Source organism: Psittacula echo (genome assembly GCF_963264785.1).
Source record: "Psittacula echo genome assembly, chromosome: 5".
In the NCBI taxonomy this organism is placed as follows: Eukaryota; Metazoa; Chordata; class Aves; order Psittaciformes; family Psittacidae; genus Psittacula; species Psittacula echo.
In genome coordinates this window covers 60,024,283-60,039,351 of record NC_137739.1, presented here as the reverse complement: position 1 = coordinate 60,039,351, position 15,069 = coordinate 60,024,283, and positions in this window count along the sequence as shown.

Below are 15,069 nucleotides of genomic sequence, written 5' to 3'. Positions count from 1 at the left end.
CATGCATGGGGATTGTAGTTGGCATTAAGGCCTTTTGACTGATGAGGATTCCTGCTGAGTCTTATTGTGCAGGCACAGCTTGTTTCCCCTCATGTTGTGCACTTCCCAGTGCAGTGAGAAGTGGTGCTGGACTCAGTGCTAATGTACATGCTGTCCTCACATAGCAGAGGTGGCGATACGGCCCAAACCTACTAAGGTCTGTGTCATTCTGGTGAAGATGGGCTTCATAATTTCCAAGTAAACTGTCTCTGGTGAGTAAGCATGCAGGTTAAAGTACAGACATTAGCTCACAACAGAAAATGATACTTCGAAGAAGTACAGCATAATTAGTAACTGGGAGCTTGTAGACCTGGTATAATTTTCCGCTAAAAAACCATAACCTTTTACGTTTCTTCTGTCTATGGATAGATTTAGCCTGAATCTCTTGTGAACAGCTTGTATCAACAGGGAGCCTAGCATGCAGTGCTAAGAGAAGTATTCATACCATCTAGTGGCACTGTGCATATGCTGTCCATGCACTTTGAAGTTGCCATGTTGGCTGCAGAATGTATCACGTCCCTTCTACTGCTTCTGAAAGGCTCTGGATGATGTTTGAATTTATAAGGATTGAATTATTAATGCTATTCTTAGATTTTCCCCAGTGGGATACCCAGTGGTCCCACTGATTCCATCACTGGCAAAAAGCTGCAAATACAGGGCCAATTTTCTCATGGAGATGCTAGGAAGAATTGGCTAATGTTGATAGATGCCATGGACAGACTTGTCAGTCCTAGGTGCTAGAGGATTTAAGACCTTCCAGCCCATGAGGACTCACAGGTGGGATCAAGAGCCAGAAGACCCCGCTGTCTTCAAAGTAAAACTTGTATGTACATATTTGTCTTCATCACAAATATTTCCTTGTCATCTTGACTGAAGTACATCAGTGTCACTGTCCAGTGGGAGACTATCACTATTCAGCTGAAGACCAGGAACCTTTTTATCAGTGAAAAGAATGCATGCTGTGGCCTGAGACAGAATATAATACTGGAGGTGGGTGAAACTGCCATAGGCAGATTACTGCTGCTTTGAAATGTGACCTGTACACCAAAACCGACTCCTAGACTTAGAAAACTGCTTTGGATATTTTATATCCTTGGGTAGTCATGGCCTCAGTTGCACATTTCATAGGTTATAAGGCTCTACTGCTGTCCAAATGTTCCTTAAAACTTCAGGTATTTGATGGTAATTATAAGCTCAGACACTAATTGCCTACAACTCTGGCTTTCAAAGCACTGTTCACTGTGAATCCCATGCAGCAAGCCCCATCTTCAACTTCAAGCAGATAAATAAGAATTAAAGTATCTAGTATAAAAATGTTTTACTTAAAGTCAATGGAATTGCTCAGGTATGGAATGCAAGAACCAGTTTCCTGGGTCTCTAGTCCATCGTGCTTTCGTATTAGTTTTCTTTTTCTTGTAGCTTCTTTCTACAAGCCATTTGCCTAGTGATTCTGCTTCTATTTGAGAATAAAGCCCAGATAGTAGCCTAATATTTCAGGATCTTTTTGTGTTTGAATATCCTAGTTTATGACAAGGGTGTTTCACTAAATTAATAAAATAAAAAAAATAAAAAAAAAGAAAGAAAAAATGCTGTCAAAATCCCTTAAAAATGGGTATGTCCCTTTCAACATATTTTTTCCTTCCTACTTGTCGGCTGGAAAGGATAAAATATGACAGGTTTTTTTATTTGACACACAATAGGCTCTGAGTGACTTGTTATGTAAATTATATCTAATTTAAGTTCAGCTTTAGAGTAAAGAAAGACTAAGTAACTCTTTAAATGAGTGAAGAAATTTGCAGGCTTGTGGAAAATACTATCCAATGGATAGAAGAGAGAGTATAGTATGGTGCAGGGGAGGTATTACAAATCTGACCAGAAAGTCAATCTGTGTCACGTATTTCTAATTGAAAAACACTCAATTTTGAGTGTAAGAGGAAAAAAAAAATCTCCTTTCAAAAAATGAAGCCTCAGATCAACCAGTAAAAACACAATAAAATAAGCTAACAACTTTAGAAATATCTCTTAGTCTGTCATAAGGCTGCATTACTAATAGGCTGTTGAGAACAGCTATTTCTGAAAAAAAACTTCATGAACCTGCTGCACAAGCCCTTTTTAAAAATAAGAAAGTCTACTTCCCCAATGACATATGTATTAGACAGCACTGCAAAACTGCACATTCCAGTCTGCATTATCCACAGTCACAGAATCACAGAATCCCGAGGGTTGGAAGGGACCTCAAAAGATCATCTAGTCCAACCCCCCTGCAAGAGCAGGGTAACCTAGAGTACATCACACAGGAACTTGTCCAGCTGGGCCTTGAATATCTCCAACGTAGGAGACTCCACAACCCCCCTGGGCAACCTGTTCCAGTGCTCTGTCACTCTCACAGTAAAGAAGTTTTTCCTGATGTTCACATGGAACCTCTTATGCTCCAGTTTACACCCATTCCCCTTGTCCTATCACTGGACATCACTGAGAAAAGCCTAGCTCCATCATCCTGACACTCACCCTTTACATATTTGTAAACATTGATGAGGTCACCCCTCAGTCTCCTCTTCTCCAAACTAAAGAGACCCAGCTCCCTCAGCCTCTCCTCATAAGGGAGATGTTCCACTCCCTTAATCATCTTTGTGGCTCTGCGCTGGACTCTTTCAAGCAATTCCCTGTCCTTCTTGAACTGAGGGGCCCAGAACTGGACACAATATTCCAGATGAGGCCTCACCAAGGCAGAGTAGAGGGGGAGGAGAACCTCTCTTGACCTACTGACCACACCCTTTCTAATGCACCCTAGGATGTCATTGGCCTTCTTGGCCACAAGGGCACAGTGCTGGCTCATGGTCATCCTCCTATCCACCAGGACCCCCAGGTCCCTTTCCCCTTCACTACTTTCCAGCAGGTCAACCCCCAACCTGTACTGGTACATGGGGTTGTTCTTCCCCAGATGCAAGACTCTACACTTGCCCTTGTTGAATTTCATCAAGTTTCTCCCCGCCCAACTCTCCAGCCTGTCCAAGTCTCGCTGAATGGCAACACAACCTTCAGGTGTGTCAGCCACTCCTCCCAGTTTAGTGTCATCAGCGAACTTGCTGAGGGTACATTCAGTTCCCTCATCCAGGTCGTTGATGAAAATATTAAACAGCACTGGTCCCAGCACTGACCCCTGAGGGACTCCACTAGTCACAGATCTCCAGCTAGATTCTGCCCCATTGACCACAACTCTCTGCCTTCTTCCTTTCAACCAGTTCTTGATCCACCTCACTACCTGATCATCAAGCCCACACTTCCTTAGCTTATCTGTGAGGATGCTGTGAGAGACAGTATCAAATGCCTTACTGAAATCAAGAAAAACCACATCTACCGCTGTACCATCATCCATCCACCTAGTTACTTCCTCATAGAAGGCTATAAGTTTGGTCAAACATGACTTCCCCTTGGTAAAACCATGTTGGCTACTCTTAATGACCCCCTCATCCTTGATATGTCTAGAGATGGTGTCAAGAATAAGTTGTTCCATCACCTTTCCAGGGATGGAGATAAGGCTGACCGGTCTATAATTACCCAGGTCCTCCTTCTTGCCCTTCTTATAGACTGGCATGACATTTGCCATCCTCCAATCCTCAGGCACCTCTCCTGTTTCCCATGACTTACCAAAGATGATGGAGAGTGGCCTAGCAATAACCTCCGTCAGCTCAGTCAGCACCCGTGGCTGTATTCCATCTGGACCCATCTATTTATAGATGTCCAGATTGCTTAACTGATCCCTAACCCAATCTTCATCTACCAAAGCAAACTCCTCCTTTATCCTGATTCCTTCCGGGGCTATAGGAATCTGGGGCCCCCGGGGAGAGTCTGCAGGACCAAAGACAGAGTCAAAGAAGGCATTCAACACCTCTGCCTTCTTTATATCCTCTGTCTCCAGGGCACCCACCTCGTTCAGCAGTGGGCCTATATTGCCTCTTGGGTTAGTTTTATCCGCTATGTATTTGAAGAAGCCCTTTCTATTGTCCTTAACCTGACTTGCAAGATTAAGTTCCAAGGAGGCCTTAGCTGTCCTAATTGCCTCCCTACATCCTCTACCACATCCTCTACCATCCACTGACACATTCTCCCACTCCATGTTTGCTTCTTTGTGCCTGCTTAACACCCTCCCCAGGATAGCTGTGCTGATGGTGGGGGATGAGAGGAGGCAGGAACGGTGCAACACATGCCCCAGATTTGCTGTTTCCACCTGAGATTCACTTGATGTTTTCTGCCAAGGAAGCACTGTATATGTGAGGATCTACTGTGTAACATAGACAAGGATCCTGGTAGGAGCAACTGGCAGAGATGTAGTTTCATTAATCATAACGCATTGGTGTCAATTGTAAGACTCTTCCTCAGTTGAGCCAAGATTTCAATCCACAAAGTCTTAAGTCTTATCAAAGCAAGTCTACATGAGACAATGCTTAAATCATGAGCAGGAACCAGATGACTATGAATCCTTCTTGAACTGATGACAGAAATAGTGAAAACTTTTGGGTTAATGGCACTAAAAGCAAGGCTTCAGTTATGCACTTTGCAGACTGGGAATTCATGCATTTCTAAGCAGTCCTGCAAAATGAATCATTGTATGGCATTAGGTAAATTATCTAACCTCCGTTAATACAAGTTTTCAACCCGCAAGTGGGAATTATCAATCCTGCGCACATAGAATCATAGAATAGTTAGGGTTGGAAAGGACCTTAAGATCATCAAGTTCCAACCCTCCTGCCATGGGCAGGGATACCTCACACTTAACCATGTTACACAAGGCTCTGCCCAGCCTGACCTTGAACACCGCCAGGGGTGGAGCATCCACAACTTCCCTGGGCAACCCATTCCAGTGCCTCACCACCCTAACAGTAAAGAATTTCTTCCTTATATCCAATCTAAACTTCCCCTGTTTAAGTTTTAACCTGTAGGGGTTAAACTTAAGGGTACCTTGTCCTATCACTACAGTTCCTAATGAAGAGTCCCTCCCAAGCATCTTTATAGGCCCCCTTCAGATACTGGAAGGCTGCTATGAGGTCTCCACGCAGCCTTTTCTTCTCCAGGCTGAACAGCCCCAACTTTCTCAGCCTGTCTTCATATGGGAGGTGCTCCAGCCCCCTGATCATCCTCGTGGCCCTCCTCTGGTCTTGTTCCAACAGTTCCATGTCTTTTTATGTTGAGGACACCAGAACTGCACACAGTACTCCAAGTGAGGTCTCACAAGAGCAGAGCAGAGGGGCAGGATCACCTCCTTCGACCTGCTGGTCACACTCCTCTTGATGCAGCCCAGGATACAGTTGGCTTTCTGGGCTGCGAAAGCACACTGAAGCCAGCTCATGTTCATTTTCTCATTGACCAACACCCCCAAGTCCTTCTCTGCAGGGCTGCTCTGAATCTCTTCTCTGCCCAACCTGTAGCTGTGCCTCGGATTGCTCCGACCCAGGGGTAGGACCTTGCACTTGGCATGGTTAAACTTCATAAGGTTGGCATCAGCCCACCTCACAAGCGTGTCGAGGTCCCTCTGGATGGCATCCCTTCACTCCAGTGTATCAACCGAACCACACAGCTTGGTGTCATCAGCAAACTTGCTGAGGGCGCACTCAATCCCACTGTCCATGTCACCAACAAAGATGTTGAACAAGACTGGTCCCAGCACCGATCCCTGAGGGACACCACTCGTTACTGGTCTCCAGCTGGATATGGAGCCATTGACCACAACTCTTTGCGTGCGGCCATCCAGCCAGTTCTTTATCCACCGAGTGGTCCACCCATCAAATTGATGTCTCTCCAATTTAGAGACAAGGATGTTGTGTGGAACAGTGTCAAATGCTTTGCACAGGTCCAGGTAGATTACATCAACTGTTCTGCCCCTGTCCATCAGTTCTGTAGCCCCATCATAGAAGGCTACCAAACTGGCCAGGAAGGATTTCCCCTTAGTGAAGACTTGCTGGCTGTCACCAAGCACCTTGTTTTTCATGTGCCTTAGCATGCCTTCGAGGAGAATCTGCTCCAAGATTTTGCCAGGCACAGAGGTGAGACTGACTGGTCTGTAATTCCCCGGGTAATCCGTTTTCCCCTTTTTGAAAATGGGAATTATATTTCCCTTTTTCCAGTTGCTGGGGACTTCACCTGACTGCCATGAGTTTTCAACTATGATGGCCAGTGGCTTAGCAACTTCATTCGCCAGCTCCTTCAGGACCCGCAGATGGATTTCATCAGGTCCCATGGACTTGTGTACATTTAGGTTTTTAAGATGCTCTCGAATCAGATCCTCTCCTACACTGGGCCCAAGGTCTTCATTCTCACAGTCCCTGCGTCCGCCTTCCAAGACTTGGGTGGCGCAGTTAGAGTTTGTCAGTGAAGACTGAGACAAAGAGAATCAACATGACTTGAGCCATGTCTCATTGGGGTGAAGGGCTATACAGAACTTCTTTAAGCCAGGTCGCCAGTCAGTACCCTGCTGTTGAGATTCAAGTTCTGCAGGAGATACAGCTATAAAATACCTGTTGATATCAATTTGTAGAGAAAGCAGCTGTGCACATACTCAATATTGGAAAAGAATTCAGGCAACATTATGTTAGCATTGTTATCTAATCTGGTCTTCACTTAACAGTTAATAAAAAGTCAAGCTGAAAAGCTACACTTGCACTAGCATTGACTTTCAGATTATTTTGTTTCAGTTTCATTTTTCCAGTATAGTCTTAATATTTGAAACTGTGTACGCAGGAAGGAACTGCAGCAGAGAAAAATATAAAAAACACTTTTACATTTCCTGATTCATTAATTTGTGGGGGTTTTTGGTACAGAATTTTCAAAAGTGAAAAAATACTAGAAACTAAAGCTATAGTTTTAACCCCCAATTTCTGCCTTCATTAACACACCAGGTACAGATTTTTGCACTACAATGGCTTGTGGCCCACTGAAGTGAAAGTTTTAATGATTGTTCAGTTGAAGCCCTAAATTATGTACTTTCTGCTTGTTACAATGGACATTTACTGCTCAAAAGCAGGCAACATTCTTGTCTTCCCATCTGGTTTCGTTTATCAATAGACCTCTCCCCTTTGATAGTTTAGGAATGACTGTGAATTCCACAGACATTTTCCTTGTCATTTGTTTTTTGGTCTGAAAGAGGTGTTTAATCTGGCATAAAATAGACTCGGTTGAAACCCAGGGCCTGTTTTTTCCTGCATTTAAAACAGTGTGATTTCTGTGATATTAATGGAGATATCTCCTGAGCTGCAGCAGGGTCCCAGGGAGCCCTGCAGGCTCAGGTACTATGTGTGAAGAAGAGTTTCTCTCTGATCTAAATCAAACACAGACCAAGATTAATACCACTGACAGCAGAAAGATTATACATGCACAATGACACCCCAGTCAGTCACTCCAATCTACACCTTACACATAACAATACAGCTCTGTCAATCATATTTTAATAATGTATTATTAAAATACTTTCTATTGTATATAAAGGAATGAAAACAGTATGATGTGCAAGGGAATAAAACTTTTAAAAATTTACAGTAGCTGAATATTATAATGAATAATTCCAATCCTAGAAAATGATGGAAAAATCCCCTTTTTCTCCCTAGAGCTTTAAGCCCTCCATCTTACTCCTCCTTTGTCAACATCTCTAAAAAAGTGAGTGAATACCCAGAAGTAGGTCATGATTGCTAATATCCAAGGATACCATGTTTCTGTGGTTACCTTAGTGCTCCCTGCCTTTCTCCCACTCTCTTCTCTCGAACTAGAGCAGCCTCTGAAGTGCCACACCACACCAATACTGCATCACCCACTTCAAAACCACTGCTCCCAATTTACACTCGCGTTACCACACAGGATCTGCACCACGGCTCCAGGTTCAGATCAGAACCTGTGATGCCCGTGCAAAAAAGAACCGAGAGCTGCAGAGTGCCAGGGCTGGGTGCCATGGTGTGTCTGCCAAGCTGTCTGTCCCCTGCCATGCTGCATCAACACCTTCCCTGGATGATGGACAGGATGCAGTGGCAGTGCTACCAGAGATCAGCACCCTGGGACCCACAGCACAGCCGTACCTGGTGGGATGCCAGGCGAGAATAGCTGAGCTGGCAAGTATGAGAACATCCCCTCACCCCACAACACTGCCCAGAGTCAATAAGAAAAATCAGGTGCAATTCTACGGTGTCACTGCAGCCCTGATGCCCTCACACATGCCTGAAGGGGATGTTTCTCTTGTATGCGTTCCAGCTAGGATGATATCAACTAGACTGAGGCTGTGGATGTAGAAGCAGAGAGGCAAAGCTTGAGGCATAAACACAAAGCAAATCACACTGTGGCAGCTGTGTACAAAACAGGCCGGCTGTGCATTTGAAAGCGTGAGAAAGGAGCAGGCTGTGCACAGAAAGGCAGGCTTCTGAGATGTGACAATTTTAGCACTGATTTATTATGGGGTAAATTTGCCACAAGTGTGGCTGGGCCACAGTGTTTAAAGGGCTCTGCACTGATTCACGTACCAGGCTTTTGCTCAAATGGGATGTTCTTTCCCTTTTTTTTGACAGGACCCATGGGATGGTAGAAGTTGCTGAGACAAACAGCTTGGCAGCTGCGTTTCATTTTCAGCAGTCCTATAAAGTCCTGTGACTATTAAAATCTCTGGCTCTAAATTTATGACATAGTTGCCCTTATTTGTTGTTGACACCAAGGTTCATGCCAACCAGCTCCCTTGTTAGACTACTCAGGGAGTGCCCAGAGCAATGAGACTCACACTGCTCCAAACAAACATGTTTGAAGAGTTTGGATTAGAGCTCCTGCTGGTATGTACCAGCACAGCCCGGCGGCAGATGTTTTAGGACCGTATGACTCGAAGCGACTAAATTACTGAACCCAGTCATGATTGCAAGCTTCATGTAATACTTGTTTAATCCAGAAGAGTCCAGGTGGCATCTACTTTACACCAAGCTGTTCCCAGCACTGTATCAGCCACCCTCTGACTGTGCTTGAAAAGAACTGTGTGTCAGTGTTAACCGTTTTATGTACCCACTGAGTGCCAGATTTAAGCAGCTTTCCATTTTGTCAAGTCAACACTTCTGTTCAGTTTTCATCCAACCTGTAGAAGCCTCATATATGCCTTCCCATTGCTGTCAGCCCCCAGAAATACCCTTGGAAGTCAGTCTTGATTGAAACTGAGGCTGTAAGTGTTTTAAATTTTAATTACAGTTATTTAGCATGTGAATTGGAGGATCTCTAGGATTTAGGCTAACTGCTATGCAAATGTCTACAGATCCATCAGCTTTCTACCTATTAGCTAGTAAAGAAGGAATTGATCAGATAAAGAGGGTAGCATAAAAAGCTTTGAGGTCTTGTAGATTAATAGGCTGTCCATTGAGTTCTAGGGGGAAAAAAAGGGACCACCAGATTATATCACAAACCATCAGCTTCCACCCAATATCATCTGCAGTGAATCACAAAAAATGCGTGTTTAACTGAAACTTTCACAAAGGAGTTAGTTCTCATCTGACACATCCAGAGGTGAAGAATTTGGCACTTAAAATTTGTTCCGTCAAAAATCGCTCCTACTGTTAAAAAACAAGTTATCCCTAATGTCTCATTTAAATTTGTCTGGTTAGTTTCAGTTTGTAGCTATTGTTTCACACTATGCCTTTCTCCACTAAATTAAAGATTTCTTTAATACCTGGTATTTTCTCACCATGAAGGTACTCACACTGTAATTAAGCCACTTCTCAATCTTCTTTTTGATAAACATAATAAGCTAATATATTATATTAGAATTATAATTCTAATTTTCTTAAAGCCTTTTTGGAACTCTTTTCCGCAACTTCATCATTTTTCAATATTTTGCTGAAAATGTGGACACTCAAGCATTATCCAGTAGTCCATGAGAAATGTCATCAATGCCATTTGCAAAGGAAAAAATCACATTACTGCAAGTCATTGTTCCTCTCTCTACCCATGCAAGAATCACATTCAGACCTCTTTTCATATTAACATTAACATTTGCCAGCTAATGAGTTGCCAAACCAATTCTTTATGAATATTTATCTGTAAATTGTCCAGATACACTAATTTAAATTGTTAGCTACGCCACACACACCGTTTGGTATCTCTGGTTCCTGGAACTCAAGTTGTCAGTTCAAGGGCTCATTTTCCCATCCGTATGCCTATATGCTGAACTCAGGACACATACAGGAATGCAAATTCTTTGCCCCTTCTCAGGTCAAACAATCCACTTTCCCCATCATGCCCCAGAGCATCCTACATCTGTGTTTTCCAAACCTGAACTACAATCTTCAGCGTAAATGTGACTTTTCAGTTTGCATGGTTCTAGCATTACACTCAGTCTCTGAAACTCAACCAAGATTTCCGGAAAGGAGGCTACAGGCTGCCCTTTCACAAAGTGTGGGGTAATCCTCTGAGCCCAGAACAACACGGAGAGCAGGGAAAGAGGCCCCTTTCAAACACAGACACACTGTGAGGGAATTGGACAAAGGGCCAAAACGTGCAGCAGCATCAGCAGCAGACAAAATGGGCAGGAGACATGCAGGCACGGAGGGTCTGCTGTGCTAGCTGCCTTTTAGGGCAAACCTTTTTTTCACACCATAAACTTCTGCTCTTCTGATTGTCACTTACTGATTTACCTTTCCTCCACCCTTTTTGCCCTGCAATGTCCTTTCTCCTGCTGCTTTTCATTCCTAGTCAGCTTACTCTCATCTAAAGTCACCTTCCCCTGTCAAAGCTCTTTGTGGATACAGTGTTTCTCCTGCTGCTTTCCAGCTCCTCTTTTGGCTCCTGTATGTCATCCCCTTGTCCCTTGTCCTCCTCCAGGAGATATGAATGTTTCTGGGGCAGGGACTTCTTGTAGCCGTGTTCACCCAGTCTCTGGTGCAACTGGGCCCCTGTGCTTGCTAATTTTATTTTAGCCAGTATCCTAATAAATGTGACTAATCACAACAGCACTGCGATGTCTAGTAAGAGAGACTGATGAAATACTTGTGTAGTGGGGATGAAACAGCCAGGATGATGGTGAAGCAGAGCAGACATTAGCTGTGCCAGCCTTACATAACATTGCAGGCTGAGTGAGAAGCACCTAGAAGGAACTCACTTCTTATCTCACCCTTTCCTCCTCCTTTATTATGGAGGAAAAAAAAGTTAACAAAAAGGGGCAAAAAAGGAGGATAATTTTCCGTCTCTGGTGCTGCATGCCTGGGTGCAGGTCCCTGAGCTAGGAGAGCCATGGGAGGGACAGCCACTGTGCTGCTAAGGACTCACTCCAGTTCTGGTCCCACATGGTTTGCTGGGCACAGAATCAGGTGTCACAGTTAAAAAATGGTTCTCTGCCTCCTAATTCATGATGGCTTTTTTCCCATCTTGCACTGGATGTGAAATACAATGTGAGTTTCAATATATGCCCAGGGGTGCATTTCTTCTCTTGTTAATTAGTTATAACCCTTGCCTGGTACTGATGCTTATGTGGCTTTAGATTGCTGATATCTGCTATCCACCTTTATGAAAGATTACAAAAGAGACATGAAAACGAGAACAGGGAGATGGATGGATGGATGGATGGTCTGGTGAGGGATGCTTCTATTACAAGGAGCGAGCACAGAAAGCTTGGATTAGGGTGAACAGCTGGTGCAGATTCAATAATCAACTGCTCTGAAAGAAAAGCTTATTTTTTCTCATCCCATGGCATTAGAGAACAGGATACCAGAGCTGCCAACCTTACAATTGAAATCTGCCCACACAGAATAGCAAATTCCCCTTGGCTTGCATTTAAATGCTCCTGGCTCATTATAACTCCATACAGCATTTAATACATACATGTGGTCTGCATATTATCCTGCAAACAGAGCTTTGCACTGCTTCTCTCAGCATGTCTCTGCCTTCTTTCAACACCAAAGGGAGGGATGGGGCGGGTGGAGAGAAAGGAGGACAGAGAGCTTATCGACTTCACAGCTGCTGCTGAGAATATTGGTTTGATTCTCACTGCTGGTTGGGATTCATTTCCACAACAGGCAGCAGGTTGGGGCAGCACGCATTGGTTTAACAGGCTTAGGAGGTCATTCTCTGGGACAGCCCCTTGGGAATAACACACACTACTAGGGAGCTGGCTCACAGCTGGGAGCCATCACAGCCAGCAGTGGTTCAAGGAAGGCTGCAGCACCTCCGGCTGTCAGTATCCATAAGGGAACAGCGGAGCCAGTACGTAAGTCTCCATATGAAAAATAGTCAGGCTTGTTAGGTGTTGAATTTCCATGGTATTTTGCTCATTACAGAAGAGTTCCAAGACTTTATCCGACCCTATTGGCAGCAACAGTAGCTATAATTCCCTCTTCTTCCCCTTCCTGACTGCATGCCTTGCAGGACCCAGCCCTGGGAGGCCAAGATAAAGCCCCTCTGTTTCCTCATGCAACACCTGAGCCCTCTTTACAGGCAAAAGACCTGCCAAGGTGCCTGGGGACAAGCTGTGATCTAGAAAGTAGAAGTCCACCTGAATATGATGATGACAAATGGGACAGCTGCCAAGTAGGGACATTTTTCTCTTTGCTCTGCCAGATATGAGGCAGAAGGGGTTAGAAGCTTGACACATCATGCTCAATCCCATCAGTTAGCCAGTCTCTTGGTTTTTCAGTAAAAGCAGAGGAAATGTTTTGGTTTAAAACCAAAACATTTGTCTCCTTTATTTTGGAAGATCAGGATAACAACAGTGACCAGAACTCTTGTTACCAAGCAATTTTGATCCATAACAGGGTACTGAATATTCAAAGGGAGACAGCCCAAAAGCTTGGGCTGTGGGTTTGCAGCCAAACACTCTATTAATAGTCACATCATATTCCTGCTTATTTAGTGTCCTGTGTTTCAAGGGAAAATACAGCTTGTACTTACAACCCCAAACGCAAGGAGAAGAATGGAAGGGGCTGCATGAAAATGTGTCAGCCTGGGTCCCTCCTGTGCTTCTTGCAGAAAAGAAAGGAAGATATTAATGCAGATGATTTTGTTACATAAATACATGTTGTATCAGGGCCATTTTTAGCATTTGTGGGGGTGTGAAGAACTTCTCCAAGCTGCATATCTATTTCATAGGATTCAGCTGAACCGAGGGAAAGGACAGAGAGTTTTAAGGTAAACTATCAAATACATTTTATTTAAGCCCACACAATTCTGTGCAGGGCTCTGCATGACAGAAAAAAGATTTCACTAGCATCTCCCTGGCCTTAGCTGTGCTTTTTAATACTTCGTAACAGAAAGACTTCTTAATATAATTGAATAAAATTAAGGGCAAATTTGTCATCAAATTTCAAACAATATGTCTGCCATTTAGCTTTAGAGAATTCCAGTTTCTTTAAATTCCAAAAGGCTGAAACATTCAATTAAAATGGATTTTTTTACATCCAGAAATCTATTTTTTTGTTTAATCTTAAATTCATTTAGACTTCAAATAGATAATATCCTAGTCAGGAAGGAGCCCATTTTTTAATATGTATAATCTGGAGGTAATTTAACAAATCAGTTTCTTAATATACAGAACTTCTCTTGATTTCTGAGCACATTTCTATCATCCCTTCCATTTCAGCCTCATGCCCCATCATCCCTGCCAGATGCGCATAGATCACTTCACCCCCGCTGCAGTGTTTGTCCCTGCAGAAGGCAAAGAGTGAACAGTGGCCCTTGGCACAGCCATGCCAGCTGGGGATGTTACACCCACCCTAAAAAAGGGCCCAGGTTCTGCTATGTAGGCTGAAGGTGGCCGGGACTGCATTTTGCTATGCTTCCACATGGAAAGAGTCCAGCAACCAGAGCAGCAAGGAGATCCTCTGAAGTTTTTTGCCTGCAAATGTTTCTAAAAACATTTTTTCATATTATCTGCATGGACATCTGAGAACATTTTTCTTCTGCAAAGCAGTTCTGGGGAACTGCATTTTAATTACAGGAAGACATAGCCAAAGGGAAGTTTTGGGATTAACTAGTGTTGCTGTTTTCGTTTCTCATGCTCCAAAAGGATTTGATTGGTTTGAAAGGAAAAAGGACATAAAATTCTAGCTTTCTATAAATCATCTCAGCTTGTCAATTTGGTAAATTTTCAAACGGTGTCTACACTTGGGATTTCTCAGAGCATCCACGTGGCACACCCTAGCTGGGTCACTGGTAGCTGCAAGGTGCCCAAAACTAGAGGAAGAATAAGAAAGTAAAGGAGAAGAAGGGTTACCTAAATAAGTCTAATTTAATACTTGGCACATCCATGGCAGCCTTGATCCAAAGTATTTTGAAAACATGGTAAAGAATGTTAGTCTCATTTCATAAAATCAGACATAGATATGAGTCCAAATTTTGGACACTTTACAGTTTAGGAACTGAACTTTTCTGCTGCAGTGGCCAAATTTCTCAAACCAATGTTTTAAATTCACCCTGAATTTGCTGCCACCTGTGAATTACTGCTCATAGAGATTCACTTAAAGCCACAGCTCTGAACTGGTGGTTTAAGAGGAAAAGAAGTCAAGAATTAATTTCACTGGTTGCAATAGTGGTTTTGGTGGTATGACAACAAAGAAGACTGAGAAACCCCCCCTGCCCCTCACATTTTCTCCTTAATACTCCATTCCCTCGTTGTGTTGATAACTTTATCTTGGGTTTCTTTTGGAGTGACTCAACTACAGATGAAAACCAATCCTTCTGTTAAGGGAAAAAAAGTTCATAACTATTGCTCAGCATTCATCAAAGAACAAGAGAAGATAAATGCATCATACAATGATAAGGATTCCTGGGTGACCCCTTAGATCCCAGAGCCAATCTTTGGTCACAGTGTTAATAGTAGGAGGAGATTCAGGAGTTCAGGACTTCAGAGAGGTCATAATCTGTAAGGAACAATAAAACTACTAAAACTATGCTTTACACAGGCTGACTGCCCAAAACCATGGCTTCACTTTTTGGAGCATGTAATAAGGATCTTTGGGATACGCATTTTGAGACAAAAGTAAAATTCATTTGCAGTGATAATGTATTCAACCTAAAAGAAAATAAAATAAGGGA